Here is a 15,831-nt window from a genome sequence, read left to right on the forward strand (position 1 = left end):
CCCACATAATCATATTCTATTTATAGCAGAGACAATGGAGATTCTGAAAACACCTGCAATAGGAGATAGCCATGTGTAGCTCAAATGAAAAGTGCAATTTATTTATATTTTCAGACATAATTTGTCAGTGGATTGCATCTTTTTTGGTCTTTCCTGAATGAAATTCTACTTAATCTGGATGATTGGGTATTGGCATGGTTTTTGTTTTGCATCTTTTTTTTTTCTTTTTGGCAACTGATATAGTCTTAACAGTACTGGGTCATTAATTTCATATCCATTAAGGGATCCCTGGGTGGCGCAGCGGTTTGGCGCCTGCCTTTGGCCCAGGGCGCGATCCTGGAGACCCGGGATCGAATCCCACATCAGGCTCCCGGTGCATGGAGCCTGCTTCTCCCTCTGCCTATGTCTCTGCCTCTCTCTCTTTCTCTCTCTGTGACTATCATAAATAAAATAAAAAAAATTAAAAAAAAATTTCATATCCATTAAGAATTATAAGTAATTCACTTCCTTGTGAATAATAATGTGAATTTGGCTTTTATAGGGTGTGCCTGCAAAAAGATTCTGTATTAATTTAAATTCTACTTCATGACAAACTCATATGCATTATATTTCCAGTTTATCTCATTTGACTTAAGACACATATTGAAACTATAAAACAAAATTTCATAATACATCAGACATTAATTAAACTCAAATTAATTAGCTTTAAAGGACTTACCAAATATACCTTGGAATAATTGGTCTGTATAAGTATTTAATTCAGTGTATGTTGTGTTATACAATTTATAGATTGGCTAAACATGTTAGAAAAGAAGAGAAAGAAGAACTATAGCTGTATTTTAAAATAGTTTAGCCAGTCCCCTTTTTATTTTCCTCAGTGAGACATTTCTAGGTAGAAATAAACGTATGTAGTAATAGCCATTACTAGTTTCTGGCCTAGATATTACTAATGGTACGCTGTTGTTTCTTAGGAAAATTTCTGAATAGGATGTAAGAAAAAACATTTTCCCTGCTAGTCCTAAGATAAATTATAGATGCACCAATCTCAATATGAAGTGGGCTATCAGGCTAGAGACATTTGACAAGACACGAAAGGGAAGCCACTGAGAGCAAAGGTTCAGGGATTTGTTTAAAAAGTAATTTATTTTTGGCTTCATGCCATCTTTGAAAATCTTTCCCCAGGCAATAAACATTATAAATTTTATTATCATTGCCCCAGTCTTGGCTTCTTTGGGAATCAGATAGCTTGTCTCACTGTAGCCTAGGGCTGCCTTTATGGCTTCCTCTAGGAATAGTGACCCTGACTTGCAATGAAAGTCATGAGGTTAATCTGGTACTTGGAGTTGCTTTCCCTGGAGAACCTAATTCTTACATTAAATTTTATTTTTTTCATTACCCATCTTCCTCATTAAAATTCTTTGCATTATAGCCTTTCAAATTATAGCACAGTCTGTCCCATGTATTCTGAGTGAGATTCTGAGCGTGTGCTCACATTCTTTGTTAGAGATCATTTGGAAACTAAATCAGAATAAGCTCCAGGGTAAGACTGGCAAATCCAAAGTTACTCTGGTTGTTTTAGTTAGAGGCAGAATATAGGGAACCAAAGACAGGGCAATTGGAGGAGTTGAGGGAGTGCAGGCCAATCACTGCTTTCAGGAATCAGGGATTACAGAGACCACATCTGAGAATACCAAGTATGTGCAGCATCAAGGTAGTTCAGGAATTATTGAGAGTCAAAAGAAATTACCACTGAAAACCTACACCACTTGACCAGAGCCTTCCTCATTGCCCCCCATGGCATCTAAGAGTCAATAGATCTTAGAATTTTAGAGCTTGAATTTTAGAATGAGATGCATGAACTTCCAGTGTTGGCTAAGATAGAGTAAGCTCACTATACTTCAAAAATGCTGGGTAAATATAAAAAGAAACTACCTAGAATAGTCTTCTACTCTAAAGAGTAAGGAAAATCAAGTTGACTGCAGCATAAAGTCAAAAGGAAGAAACAACCTATATGAGATGAGAGCCCGTAGTTTTTTGTTTTGTTTTATTATGTTTGTTTGTCTTTTCTACCTTCTGTATTGACATTGACCTGGGGATGAGACCCTGGCAAGTTTGTATGGTCAAGGGATGCCTGGGTGGCTCATTCGGTTAATGACCTTCCTTGGCTCAGGTCATGATTCAGTGTGCTGGGATCAAGCCCCAGGTTGAGCTGCCTGCTCAGAAAGGAGAGCCCTCTCCCTCTCCCTGCAGCTCCCCCTGCTTGTGCTATCTTTCTCTCTTTCTGTCAAATAAATAAGTAAAATCTTTTTAAAAAAAATTGCATGGGCCACAAATTCTTCAAGAGGTCTTGTCTTTCTGGACATAGAACCTGGCATATGGGCTACTGTGAGAAAGAGAGTGTGGAGGGGTCCTTCCCAACTCTTTCTCCCTTTTATACTTTCCTGGTTCTGGCACAAGGCCAGAGGCAGTTCCACTTACCCAGTTGCCTCAGCCTAAGCAAATGAAAGAACTTAGTATCTAGGGTATGATGTTTACGACTGTATTTAAGCCATGACATCTTAGCAGGAGAATGGAGAAGAAGCTGGATCATGAGGTTAATTGAATACATAATTAAATTACTAAACAAGGTGACATGACTAGATCTTAGTGAGCAAAAGAATGATACAAAGTGAGATTCAAAGGAAAGGCAGAGGCAGAATTAATCCAAGCTTGGCAGGTCAGGTCAAGGACAATAGCAAATCTTTATAAGGTGCTCACTATGAGACATCATTCTAATTGCTTACATAGTTAACTAATGTAATTTTTTAAACTAGTGTAATTTTCTTAAAAACTCTATGATGAATGTATTTTCACCATTAACATCCTCATTTTTTAAAAAAGACTTCTTTCTTTCTTTCTTTCTTTCTTGCATTTTTTCTTTTTTTCTTGCATTCTTTCTTTCTTTAGTGGGAGAATGCAATAGAGCTTGCAAGTAAGGAGAGGAGCAGAGGGAGAGGAATGAGTCAAGAATCTCAAACAGACTCTGTGCTGAGCACAGAGCCCAATGTGGGGCTTCATCTCACAACCCTTAGATCAGGACCTGTGTCAAAACCAGAGTCAGGGATGCCTAAGTGGCTCAGTGGTTGAGCATCTGCCTTCGGCCCAGAGTGTGATCCTGGAGTACCAGGATCAAGTCCCACATCAGACTCCTTGCATGGAGCCTGCTTCTCCCTGTGCCTGTGTCTCTGCCTCTCTGTTTCTCTGTGTCTCTCATGAATAAATAAATAAAATCTTTAAAAAAAAAAGTCAGATGCTTAACTGACTGAGCCACCCAGGCACCCCAACATCCTCATTTTAAAGATAAATAAACTAAGGATTACATGTTAAAATGCACTAGCAGGAACAGAGTCTATGCTGGGGATTAGCTTTTGTTCTAAGCGTAATATTATGCAGGATGATAGAGCACTAGTTAGTGAAGTAATAAGTATGTCTCAGCTTTTCAAAATGTATTTCTGATTGTTATGTAGCAAGTAGATTGAAGCCAGAGAAGAATGAAATGGGATGCCAATAAACCAGTTAAGAAATGGTAATAGATCAAATAGAGGGTCAGCATTGAAATCATTGAGAAACAGATGTCCAGGAGATATTTTGTAGGTGGACCCAATCCAGCCTGCTAGTGAATTACATGGGAAGTGTCGAAGACAATTCCTAGGTATCACGCTGAGCAATTAGTTGACCATGTGTGACTTTTACTGGAGATGAGAAATGCTAGACCTCAATACACAAGCTAGTTTGTGGCACATCATATGACAGAGAGTGATGACATTTATATGTAATATTCAAATAAGACATTATATAAGTGAGCATCTCAGAAAACACATCAAGACTGGAGGTGTAAGTTTCAGCATCAGAAAATATTGATGACATTTAAAGAAATAAGAATGAATTTAATAGCCTGGAGGGAAAGAGTAGAATGAGAACTTTTTAAAAGTCAGAAAAAGTTAAGCCCTTACTAACTCCAATGTACAGAAGATGGTAAAGGAAGGATTTCTGGCCACAGCGTGTTCTAGTTTTTCTTCTCTCTCTTAACATTTTTCCCACTCATTCCTTGATATTTAATCTAGTAATGTGATGCTCTCAGGCTATTCCTGTACTTATAAATCAGTCCCAAAGAACAATGGTCATGGTTGATCAATGTTCCTTAGAAGTTAAATGAAACAGTTAAGCAACTGGTGAATAATATCCCCCTGGAATACCTCTAGAGTCCATTCCTCCATGACCTTGGTTTTGCACTTCTTCTACAGAAGAGACTGTTCTCATAAAAAAGAAGTTGCAGCCAAAGATTGTTAAATCAAGGGAAGATCTCTAGCTGGCTCTTGTGTTTATATGCACTTTGTTGTGGAAATGCTGGGCCATTTGGTCTTTAATCTTAGTCTGCCAGTCTGACAGCTTTGAAATTGCTGCAGAAAAGTTCACTGAAAGAGATAAATCAGTATATCATCTGCATAAAAAAGACAATGCATCATCATGGTAAATAAGATAACCAAATGAAGCATAGATACTGGGGAAAAACTCTCCTGGGCAGGCTCCTCCATGATAAGACTAGGGATTTCAGGAAAATTAAAGAGACAAAAGCCATATGAATATAAAGTAATGCACATTTCATCATGGAAGTAGCACACGCTTACACATACACAAATGTAATCATGGTCTTCAAACATTCCTTGAAAGTGTCAAGACATCCTGAGTCTGAAATTTGCTATGGAATAAACAGAAATAAAAATCACAGACATATAGTATAAAGGTCAGCATAATAAACGTAATAAGCTTCTTTTTTCAGATAAGAAATCTTTTTAGGACCAAATTAAATTTGGCCTTTAAATCATAATTGACTCTCTCTGAGCTCAAAGTCTAAATAAATCTAATTTAAGAAATATAATACAAGACATAAATTGGAGCTATCAAACTGTAATACATAGTAGCCTCTTTGTTTAACAACGGAGTGGGTTTGAAAAAGAGCAGAAACCTGATTAGTTATCTGAAGACAAGGAAGCTGCTGCATTACTGAAAACATGAGTAACCAACGATGATGTCTCCCAACTCACGCTGAGGAAACGTGGGTGCTCCTGAGGACTGCACAACCCTCGTGAGTTTTCACATGAGCCTTACTGGGCATCCAGCTTCAGGGTAGCTTTGTGCTCCTACTCTTGTACTCTTCGTAATGGAAAGGCACTGTTGAAGCTTCAATGTATACTTTGGAAACTGGGATAGGCAGGTCAGAATCAGTAGATGATTCAATATTAGGAGAAAAGTTGACTGTGACCAGAGGTGGCCTACTGTGAAAATTCTCCATTTTCTTTAATTAGAAAATAAATCCAAACAGCCAAACTTCTGCTCATGCGCTGTATCTGAGACATGAATTAACATTACAATCACTATTGTCATCTTCCTGTACTTCATTTTTTTTTTCTGGAAACATTATGCACCTTTTATAAAAGCCAAGTTCTTGTCTGAGGAATGTCACAATGCTATAAGCTACTGAACAGAGCCACAAAACTAGAACATAAGAGTGCTGCTGGTCAAAAGGTGTCAACAATGAAGTAAAATGGGTTTTAAAACTGTGGTTTCAACTGTATAATAGTACAAATGAATCTTGAAACTGCCAACAAATGCTACCCTTAGACAATACTAATATTTAGGCAACTCATTGACATTGTAGGGGAAGACCAACTCTATTTGAAGAAAATAGCCAGTGTATCTTTAAGGAATGAGATTGTGTGGCATCTAATTCTAGGAACACATGAAACTCTGGAAAAGAGTAATCAGAAGGCTTCAGCTAATTATGAGGTATATAATGATAATTTATTTTATTTCCCTTTCTACCTCCATGTTTTCCCTTCTGTAGACTTGCACTATTTATAGATAAATTGGATTTCTCAGTACCTCATACTGACCCAGATTATCCACATCTGATATCCTTCTGATGTAGTTTTGGAATATAGGTGATGTTCGGAGCCAATGACCAAGAAAGACTTCTTGAGATGTCTTCGGTGCAAAATGGTGGTTTTGTTAAAGCAAGGGAACACAGGACCTGTGGGCCAGAAGAGCTGCTGCCCCAGGATTGTGAGGAGTGACTTGGGAGTTGGAAGAGATAAGGAAAAGGGAGGTTTTCAAAAGAACTTTCATACGCAAAAAAGACCTACAAGACACTGGGGGCCTTGCCATTGTCAAGTTAAGGTTGTTTTTCTTTCTAGCAAGGCATTAACATTAAGGTAGTTGGAAGCTTCTTGGAAGAACAGTACACTGGGCCAGTTTCTAGTATCTGGCAATGGGCTGCAGGTTAAAGGGACATTTAATTATATCTATATTTCTTCCTGGAAGCTAGGTTATTGATAAAAATGCTTTGTTCTTTTAAATTACTAAAATATTTGTAAACTGAAGGAGACTCATATCTTGCAGGATTGTGATTTCTAGAAGTTAACTATTTGTTTTTCCTTTCCTTAGCTTTAGGCACCTAGGAGTACCTAAGGAATGTCACACATACCCCACCTGGGAGAAGAGTCCTTTGTGGGGTGTCAGGTTGTGTATTGTCCTCAGCTAACCTTCTGTTCCCTCATTACTTTTATTTACTTTGACCCTCCCTCCCATCCACCAAAGCACATACTAAAGCTTTGCCTCCTTCTGTCTCATTTCCTCGGAGCTCATTTTTCTAGTATCAATGAATAATTGCAATTCAGTCAATTGAACGCAAGTTTTAGAATCCAAAGTTTGTACTCAGTTCTCAGCTTTAGTGTAGTAGAAATGAACTCTGAGCCAAATTACAAAGCCTGTCTACATTTATTTTCTGTTCTGTTAAGTAAAAGTAGTGATAATACTAATATCAGAGTGGTAGTAAAGATAAAATGAGAAAGTGCATATGAAAATAGTTTTCTGCATCCAAATGTCATTATTAGTAATGTGCTACATCACTTCGGTAAGATGCCCATTAGGAATAACTCTAATTTGAAGATTTGGGGCATGTTAGCTGGTCAAAAATGGACTTCTTGTGAAATTCCAGAACCTGCATGCTGGATTTTGGAAAATTTTTCAGTATTAGGAGAGATCCACCAAACCTTCAGTATGATAGCTGAAAACAAGACGAGACTTTGGGTATCATGTATTTTCCTTCTTTAGTACTTTTCGAACATCTTTGTTATGTTGGATTAATTTCCAAATTTATGAGTTGGCTTTCGCAAGACAGAAACCAGAAAACTTCTCAAGAACTTGAACTCAAAAGGGAACAACTCAATTTGTAGTTTTTGAATGTGGATCCATTAAAAATTTACTTTGTTCTTGAGGGTAGCAGTGGCAGAGGCATCTGGTGATGAAGCATCAGCAATGAAAACCTTGTGGTGCAAGCCCATCCTTGGGCAGGGAGTGGCGGTCATGGCACCTTCCACACCATCCCATGGGGTAGCAACAGCATTAGTAATGCAGCACCAGTTAAACTCTGCACGAAGCATTTGGGTGTTATTCCTGGAGACTTAGCCTGAAGCTTGGTCCTTTCATGCCAAACAAATTGTGAGCCACCCAGTATTCTTGTGATAAACACCATTTCTGCTTAATTGGCCAGATTCAATTTTGGTTCCTGGCAACCCAGAACCCTGACTAATTCATCTTTTCATTGCCAGGTTGCAACCACTGAAACGATCTTCAGAGCTGCAAGGAATAAATGCACAAAGAGATTTGGAGTAAAGTTGAAATGAAGAGAGAAGCACCCAGAAATCCATTTTAATTGGACAAGATGTGCCAGAGAAAAGAGGCTGTGTGTGGCTCCCTCAGGTTCAATTACCTGCAATTAAGTAGGAAGGCAGCAAGAGAGTCATGGGGTGAGATAGGACACAGATATAGCACAAATATAGAACTTCTGTCTGGAAAAAAGCTATGCACAGGTGTGCACATTGTCATATAATCAAATCAACAAGGAGAAGATTTTGTTCTGAGAGTATTACTGTCAAAGTCACAGCCAGTCTGGACTAAAAGAGACTGTGACCATTAGAGACATAAAACGACCCGTGGTCCCCCAGTAGTCCACAAACCAGAAGCACTAAAAAAACGCTGTTCATCCCCAGGGAAGGCATTTTCTCCAAATTCAGATGTGGCCAAGGAGAGTAATGGAAAAAGAAGAGCATTGGGAAACCATGGATGGGGAAGCACTCTCAAAGAGCAACCAGAGCTCAATCAAAGGAGGTTCCCCATCCTCCAGGTAAACCAGAACCATGTGTTTAGTGAATAGGTTTGCCCATAAGCCAACAGTTGGTATTTGTTACCTGTTCTTCCCCTTTTGAGATGAGAGATTTCATTGTGGCCATCCTACACCTGTCCATCACTGTAGATTGGGATTACAAAGAAGAGAAGGCATTCTGTGTCCCTTGTGTTCAAAAGTCTCAAGTGCCAGAGGATACTCCTGTGAACTGAGCATAACTTGAATGTCTTGGGCTTTGATTTGGACCCAGTGACTGGATTAGACCCTTTCAGGATCTTGCTTGAGAATGAGGTTAGTGTGCTCTACATATAGGAGGGACAGTGAACTTCATATTTTGTGACCAAATGGGTACATGGTGATAGTCAATATTGCATTGATGTTGCCCACAATTATTCTGAACTTTCTGTCAGAACAATGAGATCACCATGTTCTCTGTACCCCACAAGAAAGGAGGTATCAGTAAACTTCTCTGGGCTGTGAAATATGACTGGATCTGTAAAAATCCCATTGGGTAGGATAGCTAAATGTTCAGTGTGCAATGCACTAGTCTTTCCTTCCCTCTGCCACAGAGACAATGTTTCAGAGATGGGCTCTTCCATCAGCACAGGATCCAAAGTGGCTGTGACGCAGAAGAGACTACACAGTGACCCTTGTTAGGCCCACAGCAAGAGCAAGAACAAAAACTTTGACACTTTAAGCCACTGAAATCAGGAGGTTCTTTTTACCATAGCATAACAGAGACCACCCTGACTGATAGAGATATCCTGAAACACCCTGACTGATAGAGATATCATGAAACCATGGATATACTAGAAAGAAGGACAGGGAGGAAGGACGGCAGACATAGCACACAAAAAGTAAGAAATATGCTTTCTTAGAACTAAGATTTTGAATCAGAGATAGGAGGCAAAGCTATATAGAGACAGAATCTCACCTTGCAAATACAACAAGTGAAAGTGCAATCTTTACATATGTTTAGAAGGAAAATAATAAGATCGGTGAAAATTCAGACTTTGATTCTAATTGGTAGAATTATGCACAGATAGTAAGAATGAGAACCACAGCACACCATTCACTCCTCCACTTTCTTTTTTTTTTTCTTTTTAAAATTCATTTATTTATTTAAGAGAGAGAATATGAGCAGAAAGGACAGAAGGACTACACTCCACACTAAGCCTAGAGCCCAGTGTGGGGTCAGTCTCACAACCGTGAGATCATGACCTGAGCCAAAACCAAGAGTTGAGTGCTTAACCAACTGTGCCACCCAGGTGCCCCTCACTCTTCCACTTTCTATGTACATGTGCATAAAATCTACACTAACATGCAAAAAAGCAATGAATACAAATGGAAAGGTCCTTCTGAATTAGAAATATGTCAACAATATTAAAAATTCTTTCAATTGTAATTTGACATATAATGTAAATTTATCAACTCTGAAAATAAAGAAGCTCTTCTCAGCTGAGTTTCATCCTGCATTCACAGATAGTATCAACTTTTAAGTCTTCTATCTACTTACTCACTTAAGTAGACTAGTCCTGCTTCTATCACTATATTCACACTCCTTATACTTACTTTCTCTTAAGAGAATAAAATTCCCCTTTTATTCTGATTTATATTATTATTTTCTTAGCAGTTACCATATTTTCAATGATAAAACAAAGGCAAGTCTATACCCAGCCTTTTCATAATTAATATGGGTTTTTATTTTTCGAAGCAAGTAAAAAAGTTGAAGACTCTAACTTCATTTTTCTAAGCAGATAGTTTGTTTAACTAACACGCAAAATAAGTAAATATGCCCACCAAAGCAGGAGAATCAAAGAACATGTACTTTGATTACAAAAATCAAAGCCAAACAAACAAACAAAAATTCAAAACCAAAACAAGAAAAAAATGATCATGGAATTAGGTAATAAAGGAACTATGTTGTTTCAGTTGAAGAAATATCCTGAATAAACTAAATATTCATATCTCTGAATAAAAAAAGTCCAAGAAAAACCTCTCTTATCATTTTGATACATACTTTGAAAAGAGACCAGTAAAAACATTCCAAGCTTCTGAATTGCACTGCTTCCCTTTAAACCCTTAATGCTTGTTTTATTTTGTTCTCTAGATTTTTCATTCTCAATTTTATTTTCAAAGTTTAAACTGCATAAAGACATCCACCCACAAATACAGGATTTATTTTCTAGATTAAGTAGGACATAAAATAGCTAAGGTCCAAGCTAATGATGAACGTATGTATTTATGAGCTTATTCTTAGGAAGACTGACTCTCTCACATTAGTCTAGATGATACCAATCTCCTCCATCAGTCATAGAGCAAACCAAGTTCAATATAAATGTCAACAGAAAGAAAAGACATTATTAAGAAAAAAACAAAAACCAAGATTATTAAACAAGCATCAGGGGGAACTCAATTCAGTTGATAAAACAAAAATGGTTTTTGAGACCAGGTCAAATACAAAATTTGAATATCTGGAGCTGTTATATCCAGCATGAGAAGAGTTAAAAAATCAGTTCTTGAACAAATCTGGTAAGATTGTTAAAATGGTAAGAAATTAGACTGCATTGCTAGTATATCAAAGGAAGCTCCTTTACAAGACTCTGGGCTTTGCTCTCACAAAATGCCCTTTCAGATCTGAAAGTTCCTGTTCTCACCACACTTCAATATCTGATTGATAAAATATGTGATTGGTTAGTTAAATGATAAATTACCACAGGTAATCACTGAAAATGATCTTTAAAAGGTGTAAATGAAAGGAAAAAATCACAGATATAATGTCATATTTAGAGAAATATAATCCTAAAAAATATTCCTAAGGAGATCTCAGAGCTGAAGTCAGAAGCTTTTAGTTTGTCACACTGGGTAGAGGCCAGGTATGCTACTAAATATTTCACAATACACAGAGCAGCCCTCAAAATGAAGTATTATCCAACACAAAATGTCAGAACACAAACTTAAGCAACTCTGCTATGGATAGTTCCAGAATTCCAGAAATGTACATATTTAATATGATACCAAATCCAAAAAGCAAAATAATAGTAGATTATGGATATGTTCAGAAAAGTCTCTTTAAATACAAAAGAAAGTTAATTTTTTCTTAGGATCACCCATATAGTATTACAATATGTCAAAACACCTTGAATGAGCATGAGAACTTTGGTTTAACCAGACTTCCCCTAAAACACTCATTTTGCTAAATAGAAGTTTTTCACTTTGGCCACATGCACATCCTAGTTTTCTAATCACTAATAATAGACACTGTCATTTCATCAACACTATGAAGAGAAAATGACAATATTCAGAATGACCACATAGAGCAAATAATAGCAATTGGTATTATTATTGTCATTATCACTATTTTATATGGAATTATATAAGGGACTCTAATCCTATGCACTTAAAATTGGAAAAGTAGAAAACATACTGATAAATGTCCTAGTGGAAGTTACCAATAAGAAATAGAACAAAAAATGCATTGTTGTTCTCAAGCTTCTCATATTCCAGGAGACTTGACTCCTGTGAGAAGGTGTCCTCCGTGTAGCAGCAAGGGATATTGACCTAAAGCCAACTTGTCTCCCATAAAAACTCAGGAAAATACTGATTAAGCAGGTACTTGGTGTACTTTAAACTGATGGCATTCCTTGATGCGATTGGGAGAGTGTTGTGTCACGTATAAACCCTAAGATGAGCCCTATTGAGTTGTACTTTCTAAAGTCACTTCCCTTGGAGTAGAGGTGAAAACTGTGACTTGTGTCCACCAATACAATATGGCAAAGGTCATATGCCATTCCTATGTTTATATAAGTCTCCATCCTAGCAGTCTTGGAAGAGATATTCTCTTGCTGGCCTTGAAGAATAAAATGACCACCTTGTGAGCTGCCTATGGAGAAGGCTATGTGACAGAAGTCTACAAGAAGCCTCCAGGGGCTGAGGGTGGCTTCTAGCCAACAACCGGTAAGAAACAAAGACCCTCAACCATATAGCCAAAAGAGAATGGAAGTAGAGTCTTCCTCAGTCAAGTCTCCAAATAAGAACACAGCTAGACCAACACCTTCATTTCAGCTTGGGTAGGCCCTGAGCAGAGGGCTCTGTTAAGCCTTTCCTGCACTCTTTACCCTAAGAAATGGTGAAATAATAGATGTATATTGTGTTAATCCACTGAGTGTATGGTAATTTTGTATGCAACAACAGAAAGCTAATACAGGGGAACTGGCCCATAATATAAATAGTGTCCCTAAAGTAGAAATAAAAGCTGGAATATTTAAAATATAAAAAATTATAAATAAAACCAGAACGTGAAGGTGCTTCATGGTTCATGGAACCAATTAGGTATGATAGTTCTGACAATCCTATCATTTTATCACACACACACACACACACACACACACTGGTTTATAGACCAAACTAATCACAGCTATGAAAATATTTTATAATTCTTTTACTAGAAATTTGCAACTGGATCTACAACATATGTTTTTAGCAAGAATTCTATATCCTGTGGATATAAATGAGAATCAGTGAAGCCAATGTACTAAGCAGAAATTCTTTTAATTGGCAATACTCCTAAACATATTATCATGCCAGTAATCTGATGCAGTATATGAATACCTAAAAGTTATTAATGTCATTGTAAGTATTATAAGCACATGAAAGTCAACATGAAAAATTAGAATACATCTATTCATTATCAAAACATAATATCAAATTAAATGGGCTTAGGAGAAACCTTATTGCAACTGAATAATGTTGAAGTCAAGGTCAAGCTTTAAAGGAGTACCTGCTACATTATACCTTACATTTTTCAACAGTGGCATGGAAAGAGTATTTTAATTAATTCAAGAAATTTATTATTTATGGAATTACATATAAGTATAAAAGAAAGTCATTTAATGTAATGGCGGGGGAAAAAAAGAAACAGGAAGCAGCATTACATTTCTGCAGGTAGTAAATGTGAGCAGCATGTGGAAGAGAAAATGCTGAGAGCAAAATGGAAGATGCCAGTTTTCTGATGAAGAGAGTGGGGCATATCTTCTCTCTGAACCTCCCTGTGTTTGCCACATGCTTCCCTTCATCATATTTAAGTGCAAAGAGGAGTGCTAAATGAGGACCAGTGATGTCACCTGTCGGAGAACTTTCAGGCCCTAAACTGTTGTTTCAGCTAATAATAATATGATTTGGGGCAATATTTCCATGAATTGGTTTGTTCCCTACAAATGTACCAGGCTGTGTTTGATGACACGGTGACGTGCTTTTGCTGTTGTAATTAAAAAACTTCCCTAATGATTTTGGCAGGATAAAGTGGTAGTAACCATAAGGATCTGGTCCTGGAACCAGATTGAAAAGAACCACAGGGGAGTAGGTAAATTTGGGTGAATTATAGTTTGTTGAATGTAATAATTAAATTAGATCATGTTTAAAAAAATGTCATGTCTTACAAACAGAATGGAATTCTTCAGGGACACCTGGGTGGCTCAGTCAGTTAAGGACCTGACTCTTGATTTCTGCTCAGGGTCATCAGATTGAGCCCCAGGTCAATCTCCACTCTGGGCATGAAGTCTGCTTAAGATTCTCTCCCTCTCCCTCTGCACCTCTCACCCTGGCTCTCAGGCTCTCTCTCTAAAACAAAACAAACCCCACAAAAACTGGAATGGAATACTTCAGATATTGCCATTGTTGCTGGTTTTACACTACCCAGTCTCTAACCTAAACTACAGCCACCATTTACTATGATACAAATAGTTGCCACCAGAGACCCTTCACTGTACACTCCATTTTGAAAGCTCTCTATTAATAAAATGGTTCTAAAGGAATATATTCTTTTAATTTAAGCTGCCAAGACCATAGATGATCAGAGAAGATTGCACATCTTCTAACTCAATGCTATGGTGACCTGAAGGTTCTTCTGGCAACAAATCACTGCAGTGCAGCATCAAAAGGAAGAAAACTCAAGGTTATACTACTTTGAAGATCTCTGTGGATTAGAAGATTCATGATAACGCAAGAGACTGAAAAGCAAAACCTAGTATAGACAAGAGTCACAAACCACTGAGTTGTTCCTTAATATTCTGGTCAACCCTTCCCTGGGGAAAGGTCATGCTTGAGAAGAGCAGTTCTCTCCCTTCTTTGAATAATATGAGGGAAACATTGGGTCAGATGACACAAAATACTTTCTTTTATTATTGCTCCATAATTATAGAAATGCAAGGGTGTGACAGCAACCCATTTTAAGGACATGTGGGTTTCCTAGTGTCAAATTCAAATTGTCGTGGTGTTAGTAGTTTTACCAATTCTACCAACATATGACTTTATATGACTCAAATGAGATAGATAAACAAATTTGGATAATCCTACAAGGCAATGCCTCCTGTAGTTCTCTCTGCCTTCTGAAAGTGCAGTAGTGAAGTGGCATAATTCACTGACTCTCTAGAGTGTCATAGTTTAATGGCATTTCACAGCTATGGCACATCACATTACATTATGTTCACAGTGTCACCACGAAAGCCACAGCACCATAAAGTGATAACATCGCATAATGAGACATACAAACCCAATGTAATGTGACATACAAGAAAATCAATGCAGCATATCACTAAAAAAAGGACCCCAGTTTGGAAGGGGGTACCTATGGGCATTTCAAATGAATTTACAGATCATTCATTTCCTACATAATTCTACTGTATTTAATTTCTGTGCATCTGCAGGCTTCCACAGAGAGATCTAACGTTGAATTTGCAAGCTGTGCAATTGTACAACCATATTTCTCTTCTAGAGGAAGCCATGAAGGAAAATGTAAATACACAGCTATTTGAAGGAATTTAAAGGAAGGCAAGTATTTCTTTTTAAAAGGCTGTTCTCTTTGCAAAGATTATGTAAATGACTGTACATTTCCTAAATGAACTGGCACAGTTCTGACCTTTCAATATGAAAAAAAAGGATCCTTTTAAAATAAAGAAGTAGCAATTATAAAAGGATTAAAGGTAGGATTTATCAGGAAAAGCTCCATAGGACATGGAGTACTGGACAGAATTAGACACTAAGGCAATAAGAGTTCCTCAACAATAGTCTTTTATTATAAGAGAAAACACTCCCAGATAACAATACCCCAAAGGCAGGCAACAAGTTACTATGGGAACTCTCAAGGACCAAATTTCTAATACCAATTCACTGGCAATAATGTCTGCATTTTGCCGAAGAAGGGCAGTATTAGTATTCTCTCAAATATGTTGATGGGATAAATCCCACATCAGGTGTAGTAAGTATGAGGAAAAATGGAGTTAATGTCAGTTAGAAAGTGTTTAGGTTCTGATGGTGTATCTGATCAGGGATATTTGTAATCAGGAGCCATTGAATTGCAGAGTGATAAAACATGGTGACTGGAAGCATTGGGGTAGACTGGAAGACATTCTTAAGGAAATTTTAGATCTTTGAATGGATTATTTTTTAATCTTTGTGGCATCATTTTCAAGACTGAATGGAAAATTTAGGAAACTAGATTTAAAATAACAAAATATTATGGGAAAAAAATTTTTAAGACTTGACTTACATTTATGCAAATTTAAGACTTTACTTTGTATATTTAGGGTGCAAACGTGTTGCACCATCCA

Source organism: Canis aureus, chromosome 17 (assembly GCF_053574225.1).
Source record: "Canis aureus isolate CA01 chromosome 17, VMU_Caureus_v.1.0, whole genome shotgun sequence".
Taxonomy (NCBI): domain Eukaryota; kingdom Metazoa; phylum Chordata; class Mammalia; order Carnivora; family Canidae; genus Canis; species Canis aureus.